The sequence below is a fragment of the Anabrus simplex genome, chromosome 1 (assembly GCF_040414725.1).
Source record: "Anabrus simplex isolate iqAnaSimp1 chromosome 1, ASM4041472v1, whole genome shotgun sequence".
NCBI classification, from domain to species: Eukaryota; Metazoa; Arthropoda; class Insecta; order Orthoptera; family Tettigoniidae; genus Anabrus; species Anabrus simplex.
In genome coordinates this window covers 898,874,759-898,889,096 of record NC_090265.1, presented here as the reverse complement: position 1 = coordinate 898,889,096, position 14,338 = coordinate 898,874,759, and the positions used below count along the sequence as shown (strand labels likewise).

General features: G+C 37.8%; 1 protein-coding gene across 2 annotated transcripts in view; it reads left to right on the top strand.

The window, feature by feature from the left end:
- The window catches only part of LOC136857731 (traB domain-containing protein), a 120,825-nt gene that overhangs the window by 82,517 nt on the left and 23,970 nt on the right, over positions 1-14,338 (top strand). The window lies entirely within an intron of this gene.

Here is a 14,338-nt window from a genome sequence, read left to right as displayed (position 1 = left end):
GATTTATTAAAGAAATAAATCATCCGTCCTCCAATGAGGGTGACCATTTGGATCCGGAATACATTTTCAATTTCAATGGTTTAAAAATATCAAAAGATGAACATTTAAACGTTAATGCTGTTATCTTCTTTTTTTCCACGGTTAGTGGGGGAGGAATGTAACTCACGTTCTCAGGTATAGGTGGAAATGAATGATTTGCAGCGAGTCCCTCAGTATCTGTATTACTATTTTTTCTAACTCGCAGAATGGAACTTTCAAATTTTGTAGGAAGTTCGATGTCTGACTAGGGAGGGTGCCTCTTGCTCCGAAAAGCAGGCCTGTGACAATCCACCGATCAATAGGTATTTTATACTTAGATGAAAGGTAAGGCAAGCACGGAACATAAATAGCACTAATAAACAGCACTAATAGAGCTTGGCCTACGAAGCGACTGCTGCTCATTCCGAAGGCCTGCAGATTACAAGGTTAGGCATGATCCGTGTGAGAAGTCCTCGCAGCCATTATTCCTGGCGCTCTATTATAGACTGGGGTCACCATCTTACCATTAGATGGCTCCTCAGTTAACAGTAATCATGAACTCTGAGTGGACGTAGAACTAGCCTTCATATCCAGGTAAAAATGCCTCAAACCAAACAACAATCGATCACAAGTAGTTTTTAATTCTCTAATCTATTGAAATAAAGCACGTCTGATTTTTTTAAAAAAGCCCAACATGATTGCAAAATATCTTTTTTTTTTTTTTTTTTTTTTTTTTATTATCTTCCATTTTAATTTCATCACCAATGTACTGTTTGTAGTTTCTGGAAGCCTTGTCCCTCATAAATTAGGCCTACATCGACTTTTAAATTTTATGTTGAACTTGAGAATTTAGTTTCGAATGTATCAATTCTCAAAAGTTCCCAAATGCATTATATATTCAATTCCGCCAGTCACTAATCACTAGGGCCCGGACTTTAAAAAAATGCATATGCAGATGCATATTTTGAATGTTAGTGCATATACAGACATATTTTTCTCTTCTGGTCGATCGTTTATCTATGATTTCTGAACGTAAAGAAAGATTTAATTAGCTCTGCATGTTGCACATCACTTGGCAACATAAAAAGACTTCCCTGATCAAGGAAAGTGCTTTCACTGTCGCAGTACAAGTAGGTAGATAGATGACATTTTTTACAACAGTAATTTCCTTCCTTCTGACATTCCTTTCTCCTTATCCTTACAGTAGCCTTGCAAGGTTTGCTTAAACAAGTGCGTTCATCTGTTAACTTGCTCTTCGTCTATTGCAGTGTTTTACCAGATTAAACTGTAAAAATGTCTAAAGTATTTGCCAGAAGAATATTCCTAGCATTCAGTACTGGTGTACAAGTCTTCCCCATTTACGTCCGTCGACGTAGAATGACCATTTTCAGCGTATAAATTAATTCTGTCCGACAACAGAAAGTCATTGACTCCTGAAAACTTTGAAAAACTCTTGAAACCTACTGCCATGCATCATTTTGCAAGGAATTAAACATGTTTATCAATTTAACACTGAGTACAAATGAAATAATGAGTTTGGTTACTGTATTCTGTTTTATTTTTAGTGCATATTTTCGTGCATATTTTCAACATTTTAGTGCATATGTGCATGCATATTTTCAGAGTTTTTAGTGCATATGAATTCGGGCCCTACTAATCACAAACAAATTGGAAAGAGAAAAAAGATCATCAAAACCCCAGAAATGTTGGTTTATTCACAGCCAGAAAGCGCGTCGACACTCGCTGTACAAGCCAGTATGAATGGAAAATGATAGCAAGCTTTCTAAATGTTACTCCGCACATATAAAACGACTGCGGTTTTTGTAAGGACATTTTAACATAAAAAACATAAATGTAAAATTCCCGTCTTATATTAGTTCCAAAATAGTAATAGGAAATCCCAAGACCTTCCACGGCTTTATATGTGGTAAATGGAACGTCTATTCTGGTCTTCAACATAATCATATCTGATCATATTGTGTGTGAAAGTCTAGCGACTATACACTGCCCTGAGGAAAGTGACGAAAACCTGTTCAGCGATACAATTGAAAAACGTCTAATCCTGGACATTTGACAAATCAAGTTCAGTCTCCAAGTAGAGCTGTCAAAATACGCTCTGTCTCCTTCCAATTGTTGCAGCCACTCTGCCGAATGCAATGCTAAGATGGTCCCTTATGCAAGTTCATCGCTGACCGCTTTCTCAGTACAGTACTTGCTCTAATTACCACAATGACAGGACATTAAGGCCAAGATCCACAGATAAGTTTTAGTCAACTTATCATGAGATAAAGTACTGTTTCTTGAAAAGTTCTTGATCAAGACTTTAGCATTCATGGGACTGAAATTTCTGGAGGTTGATCTGGGAAATTGTTTCTTCGAGGAACGGATAATGCAGGATTTTTAAAACATTATTTAATTAGGATGCTTTCGGGATCACGCAATTTGAATTAATAATCCGGGAAAACGTAGTTTCCAGGAATGGATAATTGAGGTTTCACTGTAGTTTAATTTTCTGAATGACTACAGTTTAAAATGATATCTATGCTTAGTATCAGCCAGAAATCTGTAACCTTTTCATTGCTGACATAAAGTCTCTCTATAAAATTACCCACGTTTAATTATTTTTAATAATTGATATGAATACATAAAAGGCAAAAACAACATGCGGAAACCAGAGATGATCTTGCCTTCTTGTCTTAACCTGTTGACGAGTGCACCTAAGGGCAGTAGATAGAGTGCGCACGGCATTGCCGTTTGGTCCCACATGAGGGAGCACGGCATTTATCGTTTTAGGCTAGTACTAAGAACTGAATTGCTTTCTGACATATGACATTGGCAGCGTTTTTGGAACTTTTTCAGTTATTCGAATAGTGTCGCTGTACAAATCCTAGTTCTGTATGGTGGTTCGCTGATGGAAATGCGTATACTCCCTACAGTGTAAGAGTTTGGCGCGCCGTTAGCGTACAGGTTACAGCAGTGTTACGATTGCTGCTGATGTGGATAGATGTTTGTGCTCTTCATAACTATGAATATTTTTGTTTCTCATAAATATAACTGTGAATGTTTCTTCTTTTGTAAATTACAAGTGATGCTATGGAATTTCTAGACACAAGTGATGATATTATAGATGAACTAAATAGAGATATTAGTGAAAGTGATATATTAAAAAAGTTTTGCAATGATGCCAAGGTTGTGCTATTTTCTCAGTGTTTCCTTTGGTGGTGTGTTAAAGTCCTTCGCCTTGGTACAGAAAGCATTGGGTGTCTTAATTCTGTCTTTGAATTCACTGCTGTAACCGTCCGAAATTTCTGGGAAGATCTTCTTTTTTATTATTTCACCGCCAGTATCCTTCCTGGACCATACATATATATTTGCTTAACATTGTTTTTTAAAGGTATTAATAAATGAGAAGGACTTTTCTCTACAAGATGAAAATATTTTTACAAAAAAAGGATTGTAATTTTAAATTTATAATAGGAATATTCTCAATGGCCAGTCTTGTTGCATTTTAATCTTAATGATTTTTACGGCTGAAGGTGTCTCAAATACGAGATGAAACATGTTCTGTGCTTTTGATATAAAGAAAATAAAGTGTATGTAATCTGTAACATTATAAGTTGTATTGAATAGGTGGAACCTCAAGGTATTGGTCATACAGTTTTCAATTAATACTCTGTCAATATGAACTCAAAATTAAATTTATAATATGCTGTATGAAAAAGCTTTCAACCATGTGAAATGTGAAACATTGCTGTATATCCTACATAATATTAGCATGGATGGTAGAGATATCCGAATTATTGCCAACCTGTATTGGAATCAGACCGCATCAGTTAAGGTTGACATCACAAACGCCTGTGCTATTGAAATAAAGCAATGAGTGAGGTAAGGCTGTGTTCTATCTCCACTCCTTTTCGTTATCTACTCTGAAAGGGTATTTTCTGAAGCACTGGAAGGAAAACAGGAGGACATCGTTGTTAGTGGGAACACTATAATCTGTGATATGCAGATGATACTGTTCTGCTTACGACAGTTGCTGAAGATCTGTAGACATTACTAAACTGTGATTGAACACAGTGCTGCAGCAGGTCTGCGTTCAGACATGAAAAAGACCAAAGTAATGGTCATAAGCAAACATGTAATTCAACCTGTTAACTAGACAGTAGCTGGCACACCACTGGAGCAAGTCCAGTGCTTTAAGACTAGGTTTACACCAGCAAGTAACTTCTGCAAAGCATTGTTGCAAGGAACTTGTTGCCAGGTTTACACTTCATGCAAGAAAACTAGGCAAGTAACTTGCAGATACTGTATACCTTTGACAAGGAACATACTCTGTGTGAAATCGTTGCTATGCTACTCTCTGTAGCTGAAAAGTAATACCACTGAGACTTGTCTGTTATCCCTGAGAACCATCCTTTTATTTTCACTTCTTCACTTCCTGGGAAAACTGTTTTCAGGTCGTGCCATTTTCTCAGTATTTCCTTTGGTGGTGTGTTAAAGTCCTTCACCTTGGTACAGAAAGTATTAGGTGTCTTAATTCTGTCTTTGAATTTCACTGTTCTGCTATAACCGTCCCAAATTTCTGGGAAGATCTTGTTTTTTATTATTTCACCGCCAGTATCCTTCCTGGACTATAGAGCATATGTGTGGTGTTTCCATGAATTAAATTTTTTCTAAATTTCGATGTACAAAGAAATAAATATGTGAAATGTGATCACCTACTTAACAACTTGCACCTTCCGCTTGCACAAAACAGGATTGGATTCTGTCCGTGCAAGTAACTTGCGAAAGCTCACAATGTGTCCTTGACACTGCTAGCACGAGATTGGTTGCAAGCTTCTTACTCGAGAAATTGCTTGCCGCCCCAAGTCAGCTTGCTGAGGAATTTAGACTTGCAATTGGTGCAGCAAGTTGCTGCGATAACTTACTAGTGTAAATCTAGGCTAAGTATCTCGGCAGCATACATAATCATAGCTGGAACAATGCTGTTGAAATTAGGTACCGGATTGAACAGGCAAGGACTGCATTCAAGAGAGTGAGCAAACTTCTAACAGAGACTTCAAGATCAATCTCAGTCTCAGTTTACTTGGGTGTTATGTATCTTCTGTCTTATTTTATATGGTGCCAAGGCTTGGACCCTAACAGAGAACACCACCAAAACCGTTTGATCCTTTAAGATATGGTGCTACCAACGCCTGTTCAGAATATCTTGGGTTGACAGAATACGTAACACGAAGTACTCCCAACGCCTGAACAAAGTGCTAGAGGTCGTGCACAACATCAAAAAAAAAAAGAAACTTGAGTACTTTGACCATATAACTTACAAGGTAAAATTGAAGGAAAAAGAAGTAGGGGAAAGAAGGAGAAGATCTTGGCTATGGAATCTACTAGAATGGTATAGGCTCGGCACCCCCACTCTTTTCCGAGTTGCTGAGAACAACATCCGGATGGCCCTGATGACAGCCAACATTCACTGAGGATATGGTACAACAAGAATGCAGTATTAATACAAAAGAATGGAAAAGAACTTAATGGCCAGCCATTGTCTCAGTCATTTGAGCAGTAGGCGTGTAACACAGTAAACTTAATCGCCGATTTTGTTTGAATTATCTTCTTGTGCCGCCAACTTCCATACTACCAGCGTTGACATCCCAGATGATGTCAACTTCATTGCCATCGAGAGCATTGAAGATCCTGGCCTTTTTTTTTTTTAATAGATAGTTTCATTCCTGATTACAGAATCCAAACATTGAGAATCTATTCATAAATGGTTTCTATAGATGATCTTTGTATTTTCCTAGTTGGTGTATATGCAGCAGAAGCCACTCCTTCTGAATAAAGCCGTAGTACAGAAAATGTGCTGACCCACCAGCTGATAGCAAATGTTAGGGAGTTGTACTTCCGAATGTAATACATAGTGACTAGAAGCATTCTTTGGATAACTGCAGCTGTTGAAAGCCAGGCATTTATTTTTAAGTGTATTTCATGCTTGTTGTCTACATTTACACCACCAGGATTTACCTAAACAGCTGCAATTGAGGTAGAAAAACCTAAGTTTCTGGATAATGCAAGATCTTCCATGACAAAAAATAATAAATACCCTGTATATAAATAATGGGAAAGCTTGCCATATATATGGATATCTAAAGGTGTGGAGGTACTGAGTTTTATTATCAGGATGTTTAATTTTCTTTAATTGACTTCATGTTTTCTTAATGCATAGTATGATTTGTTTGGCATCTCTGAAAACCATGAAAGTAGTTAGTGGGATGTAAAACGACGGATTGAGGGGAAGGCAGTAAAACACAAACAAATACTGAACAATGTAGGAACACCAGTATCAAATCTGCCTATCAGGTACTATTGGCTGATAAACTTCCAAATGAATGCCTAGAAGATATTGAGCAGCACTGGTCATTATTAAAGCCAGCTATTATAGCAGCTGGCAAAGAGGCAGTTGGTTTTATTAAGAGGTAACATCAGCACTGGTTTGATGAGAACGACAAAGTATGTGACCTAATTGATGGAAAGCAGAAAGTCTACAGCGCTTGGCAAAATCATCCAAATTCATTTCCCAAGAAACAGGGATATCAACAAATCAAAATGGAAGTCCAGAAAAGATGCAGGATGATTAAGAATAAATGGTGGATAGACAAATCAATGGAAATGGAGAATTTAATCACCTCCAACAACACTAGTGCCTTCTTCAGTGCTACCAAAGCTATTTATTCCCTCCGCCAAAGGTCTTATTTGTCTAAAATCCAAAGACTCTACTGAAGTTCTTAATGACCATGACTCGATAACTTCCCTTTGCAAAGAACATTTTCAAGACCTCTTGAACAGAAACTCTCATGTCGAGGAAGATGTGTTTGCTGATATTCTACAACAGCAATTCAAGATCACTTAGGTGAAGTCCCTTCTATTCAAGAAGTCAAGAAGACCATTCAACAGCTGAAGAATAAAAAGGCATCCGGACAAGATGGAATTCCAACCGAGCTCTTCAAGGAGGGTGGTCCTTTGCTAATTCAGCATACACACATACTGATTGTGAAAATATGGAACACGGGAACAATCCCTGCTGATCTACGAGATACTTCCATCATCACTATCTTCAAGAAAGCGGACAAGACTCTGTGTAACAATTATCAAGGAATATCATTACTCTCTGTTGCGGAAAAAATCCTTGCTAGAGTATTGTCAAATCGTCTACTGCCATGACTGAAATGTGTTTACTAGAAACAGTGTGGTTTCAGGCCAAACAGGAGTACAATTGATATGATTTTCAGTGTAAGACAAATGCAGGAAAAGTCTAGAGAGCAAAACCAACCCTTGTACATGGCTTTTATAGATCTTGTCAAGGAGTTTGATTCTGTTAATCGAGAAGCTCTGTGAAGAATTCTAACTCTGATTGGATGTCCAAACAAATACATACAGATACTTAGACTACTGCTTGATGGCATGTTTGCCACTGTTCATTCCTATACAAGACCAGGAGACCCTTTTCCATATTTCTACTGGAGTCAAGCAAGGTTGTGTAATTGCTCCATCATTGTTCTCAATATCTGTTGGAACTATACTACACTTTGTGAATGATAAACTGCCATCAGGTGTAGAACTTTTGTATACAACTGAGGAAATCTGTTTAATATTAACAGACTGCGAGCTAAGACCAAGGTGTCCACATTGTCAGATATAGAGCTTCAATACGCAGATGACTATGTTATTTTAGCCAACACAGGGGGAAGCCTGCAATCGATCCTAAATTATTTTAATCAAGCATATGGAAGTATCGGACTGGAAATTAATATTAATAAGACTTAGATCCTTTACCAGCCAGCACCAAATTCCAATAAGAGAACTCCACCTAATAAATCAATGGCCAATCTCTGCAGAACATAAATAATTTTCATTACCTTGGAAGCCACCTCTCAACATGTGCAAACATTGATGCAGAAATCCAACATCATTTAGGGTGTGCTAGTGCAGCTTTTGGTCGTCTCCTAAGAATGTTTGACAATCATGATATCAGTGTGAGAACCAAACTCTACATTTACAATGCTGTTGTAATCCGTACTCTTATCCACGGTTGTGAGACCTGGACAACTTACAGAAGAAACCAACGATGCTTGCAGAGAATACTGAAAGTTAAATGGCAAGATCGTCGAACGAACATTAGTATCCTTGAGGAAGCCAACACAACAAGCATGGAGGCAAAGATAATCAAGCATCAGTTACGCTGGGCTGGCCATATCATCTGCATGGCAGATACACGCCTCCCAAAGAAAATCATGTACTCCCAACTAAAGAATGGCCAGCATAACCATGGAGGGCAGCTTAAACGATATAAGAATGTTCTAAAGTGTAATCTCAAAAGGCGTCATATTGATACGGTCAACTGGGAAACTACAGCCGAGGATAGGTCCAAATGGCGTACCATTGTGTACAATGGAGTTGAACATCTAGAACAAGATAGAAGATTAGAAGCTGAGAGGAGGAACTGCAGGAAAGAACGAGCGATTGCGAGGAATGGTGTTCATGCACAACCATCTGCTGCAACAACCAGTGTGTGCTGTCACTGCAATAAAATCTGTACATCCAGAATCGGACGGTTCAGCCATCTGAGATGACAATACGTCCAAATGACATTGTAATTTACTATATATTCATCAAGGTTCTGCCCTTTCACCATTGCTATTCATCCTCTGCATGGATACAGCAACAGCTGACATACAGACTTCACATCCCTGGACCCTTCTTTATGCCGATGATGTGGTACTTGAACAAGAAACCCGTCCTGAACTCCAGCATCAGGTTCAAACGTGGAAGGACAGACTGGCTGAAAATGGACTGCACCTCAATATCCAGAAGACAGAATACTTGGAATGTGGCCCCCAAACCAGAGGTACCATAAGTATCAGTGAAGAAGACCATGCAATTTAAGTACTTGGGATCCGTCGTCACCTCAAACTGTGACACCACTCCTGATACTCGGATGAGGGTAAATGCAGCTTGGCTCAAGTGGAGACAGGTCACTGGAGTCCTCTGTGATAAAAAGATACCTCAATATCTAAAGACAAAAGTTTATAAGAGTGTGGTACGGCCAGCAGCGATCTATGGGACTGAATGTCGCCCCATGATGAAACAACAGGAGCAAATGTTGACAACCATGGGGATGAAGATGCTTCGATGGTCCATGGGGCTGACCCGATGTGACCCCATAAGGAACACGGACATCCGGCAAAGGTTTGGTGTCGCGCCCATCGTAGACATAGTGAGGGAAGCCCGTCTCCACTGGTACGGCCACGTCATGAGAAAACAGGACGACTCAGTTGCCAAAACAGCGCTCCACATCAACCCAGAGGGAACAAGACCACGAGGAAGACCGGCAAAGAGATGGACTGACAACATCAGGGCAGACATGCACAGCGTTGGCTTAACACCAGAAGATGTCAACGACAGACAGAAATGGAGGAGATGTAGCAAAGCAGCAGACCCTGCAAGTCGGGATTAATGCTAAAAAAGAGAGAGATTATTATTATTATTATTATTATTATTACTGAAAATCTATTTTAATGAAAATCTAGTTAAATATAATCCTACTCCAAAGTATTTGGGTGTCACACTTGACAGATCCCTAACTTATCGACAACACCTGAATAATACAACAGCCAAAATCCGTTCCAGGAACAACATCCTTCAAAAGCTGTGTGGTACTACATGGGGATCAACAGCTGCAACACTTCGTTGCTCTGCACTTGACTAGTCTATAGTACAGCAGAATATTGTGCTCCAGTCTGGCTGAACAGCAACCATACCTGTAAACTCGACATCCAGCTCAATACTACAATGCGTACAATTACAGGTTGTCTAAAAACTACACCGACATTTTGGCTCCCAACTTTAAGTCACATTCTCCACCTGCACTGAGAAGACAGGATGCTTTGTTACGTGAATATAAGAAAATATTGGATCACCCAAACCTTCCAATTCATGACTACATTCCAAGTGCAATATCTGACAGGATAAAATCCAGACATCCGGCAATTAAATCTGCTGTTGAACTTTTCAATACAGGCTTCAATATAAATGAACATTGGGAAAAAAAATTGGATTCAACATGCACCACCAAACATAACTGTTTTAAATACCCGAATTAAACCAGCTGGTTTTGATCTGCCTCGACGTACGTGGAAAACTGCCAACAGGATTCGTACAAACCATGGAGTGTAACAACTTCCTCTACAAATGGCACAAAATTCCTGATCCATCTTGTGTTTGTGGAGCGACTCCCGAGACCATCCAACACATTGTGCAGCAGTGTAGTATTATGTCATACTCGGGGGATCTGAAGGACTTTCTATCGTTGACTCCAGATGCTGTTAACTGGATAGACAAATTGACTCTCACAATATAAATAAATTATTATTATTCTTGTTGTTGTTGTTATTATTATTATTATTATTATTATTATTATTATTATTATTATTATTATTATTATTAGCTGCCTCTGTGGATCAATCGTAGAGTGTCGGCCTCCGGATGCCAAGATCCCTGCCAACCTTTCCGATATAGGAAGATAGGAAACTTAAAAGGGTCCACCTTTTAAGTTTCCTATCTTCCATTCTCGGTTCAATACGGACAAAAATGAAATTCTTAGATTTAAACTTTCCAATATACTCGGAAACTTTACGTTTTTTAACTCATTTTCCGATTTATTATTAATTCTTATTTTTGACCAATATAACCTCCAGTACAGTCAATACTCTTCCCCTAGTATAAAGGATAAATTCATATGTGCTTGTGTAATTTACCCAACCTCATTTTCAAGTGTTTTTATGTTATGCTTTATTTCACGAGTATATCGTCCGTCACCTTCGTGTATCATGTTTCCTGCTCGCTACAGCAGCATGTGTGCTTTACAGTTGGGGATTCGGGGTGGCAATCGTCCTACAGGCAAGAGAAGCTAGCGAGCACTAGCGACTCAGTTAATCGGGGTGAAAAAATTAGTATCGTATTATTGTGTGGTTCGCGCACTATTAACATCGTTTCTGTGCGTTATTTCGTTGGAGTTGTATGCCACATGTTTTTTCTAGCGGTTTTGTGCTTTTCCCCGTGTCAAAGTCGTATGTTAATAATGTATGAGACATACCGATCTGTTTTGTATGTTGTAGTTTCGCATATTTCAGTGCATTTTTGTTTATTTTTCGTAATTTTAATGAGTTGAATGTGTTTCAGGGAGTTGTGTCGGTGACAGTTTCTGGTATTTTCTCTTCATGTTATGGTCAAAAAACATAAACGTTATCCCCAAGTGTTCAAAGACTCCTATAAAATTAAATTTCCATTCATTTTACAGTCTAATAAAGGAAACTATTATGCAGATCACCTCAGGAGATAAATTTTATTTCGAGTTATCGAAATTTTGAGATATAGAGAATACCGTTTTTGAGCATGTACGGTAGCCTATAGCCCATAATCGAATCATATGTATCTACAGGCTTTTACTGAAATTTTTAACGGTACTTAGAAATATACAAAGAAACTCTATTTTACGGTATCACTTTATTATAACACAGTACATACAGTAGTGAAACAAACATAGCTCCGTTAACACGTTTGGAAAAACAAATCCGTTATTCTCTTCTGTTTGTTCCTCCCTTCATGTTGAAACTTCTCGTCAATACCACGCAGCCGAGTTTCGTAAATGGAGCTTGTCATCTGCGACTTCTGGGCTTGCCTTCGTATGTGACCGGTAATTAATCGACATATTACATGTTATAAATCTCATTTTTGGTCCGTATTGAAAATTTACAGTTCAACAACAATAAAGGTGTTTTAATTTAATCCACCTATTTAATACTTTTATTTTCACTTAGAGTGGTTACATAAACAGACTATCAGTTAAATGGGACATGTTTTGCCCTCAATTAAGGGCACCTTCAGCCTAAAAACAATCATCAAGAGTACAACTAATATTAAATGTGGAAGCTAAAAGTTTAGCCAGTTATTAAAATTCGGGACATAAAAATGTGAAAAATGATACAATATATAAAGATGCTAATGGAAACACTGTCCATGATTAAACTATAATCTTGTCGGAGACTAAAGCTTCTTCCTTTAAAATTCCAATTAAAACAGTATTCCAGTAACATTTTAAATGAACTGTTTTAATTGGAATTTTAAAGGAAGAAGTTTTAGTCTCCGACAAGATTATAGTTTAATCATGGACAGTGTTTCCATTAGCATCTTTATATATTGTATCATTTTTCACATTTTTATGTCCCGAATTTTAATAACTGGCTAAACTTTTAGCTTCCACATTTAATATTAGTTGTACTCTTGATGATTGTTTTTAGGCTGAAGATGCCCTTAATTGAGGGTGAAACATGTCCCATTTAACTGATAGTCTGTTTATGTAACCACTATAAGTGAAAATAAAAGTATTAAATAGGTGGATTAAATTGAAACACCTTTATTGTTGTTGAATTAATCGACACCCGAGAAACGGTGAGGATTTTCCGATCACTAGAAGTTTTTCGGTTCCCGTCATATTAGTTTCCAGCTTCACTGTAATCCTTTCTTAACTTGTTAACTGTTCCTCACAAAGCACAAATGCCGTATTTCACAGTTAATCTTGCACAAAATTCTAGTTACAGAGTATTTTTGCTTCAAGGGAAGAAAATGTTTGCTTCGAGAAATTGAAAATTCGTATAACCAAATTTCGAAAATAGAGAAATAAATTCACCTGAAGAATAGGACAAACGGCAGGAAAATTTAGGTTAGTTCGAGATACTAAAAATTTGAGTAATGGAGGTTCGAGATATCGATGTTCGACTGTATTATTATTCATATGTATGTGTCATTGAGAGTGATTAGGTACATTTTCTTGTAACCATTTTTTTTGTTCTTTTTTTTACTATAAAATTTTAAATTGAATGGTCAATTCACATTGTAACTGTCGATATGTATGCCTTTTATCCTGTCCTTTTTTTCACTTACACCATGGCGCAATATATGTCATTAAATCCAAGAATTAAAAAATCTTCCAGTTTTTTATTTCTAAAAGTTGGCAGCTATGCGGGTTCAAACCCACCAGAGGTAGTTGGATTTTTAAAGAGCGGAAAAAAGTCAATTCGACACTCCACATCGTACATTGTCGGCATGTGAAAGATCTTTGGTGACACATTTGGTGTTTACCCAACAAAATTCATTAAATCTCAGCCATAGATGCCCAAGAGAGTTTCCGTTTACTCGGTCTACCATCTGGTAGGCCTAGAGTAAAACTGAACTACGAAATTGGCGAGCAGACAGTCAGATGGCGTCAATTGAACTGTCTGCACACGGTAGCTGAGGCCATATGATTATTATTATTATTATTATTATTATTATTAAAAATGTGAGAAATTATACAATATATAAAGATGCTAATAATAATAATTGTTAGGTATGTTGACGAGTAAAACAGTCGTTATAATTGGATGGTTTTAATTGCATTTTAAACCTACTTCTCCAAAATATGCATATATTGGCCTGAGTTACGAGGTATTAAATTATCACTTTGTTAATGATCACGCCTGCTATAGCAACAACGGTGAATATTTCTTAAATCATCTCGAGGTTGTACAGCTCTTTCTAGGCACGCCCCCACTAGAAGTAAGCTGCCTGTACAATTTTACCACATACCAACCTTCCCACCATTCTTAAATCTCTGGCAGTACCGGGAATCGAATTTGCGTCCCCGAGAACGGCAGTTAATTGTGCTAACCGTTATGCTGGTGGACATTCTTAACTGCAAAACAAATACATTGCACGACTGATGCATGCTTACAGTGTGCGGGTCGGACGTACGGAACTGTTTACCTATTTGTGCGATGTCATCAACCTGCAGTACACCACAGAGGTGGATATTTCTTAATTACGAAACTGAGACGTGCCACATGACTGATGCATGTTTTTATTGCACGGGTCAGCCGGACAAAAACTGTTCACTAATTTGCGTGAGGTCATTGGAGTTGCAGTATGGACCGTACACACTTCTGAGTGGATTCGTTGTTCCCCTGTGACATTACGGGGAATATCCCATTATTACTATAAATGTGAAAACAATTTATCAGAACCATATTTCATTCTGTATGACTTCAAGAAGATGTAAGCATAATCTTAACCTTCATAATTCATCATTCCATTTGTATATTCCTCCGTTCAATTAATTTAATTTAATTTTTTCTGTCATAGGAGTAATATAATTGACATTTTGTACATAAATCTACTAAAATGAATGCGATCTTTTACCGAGCTCAATAGCTGCAGTTGCTGAAGTGCG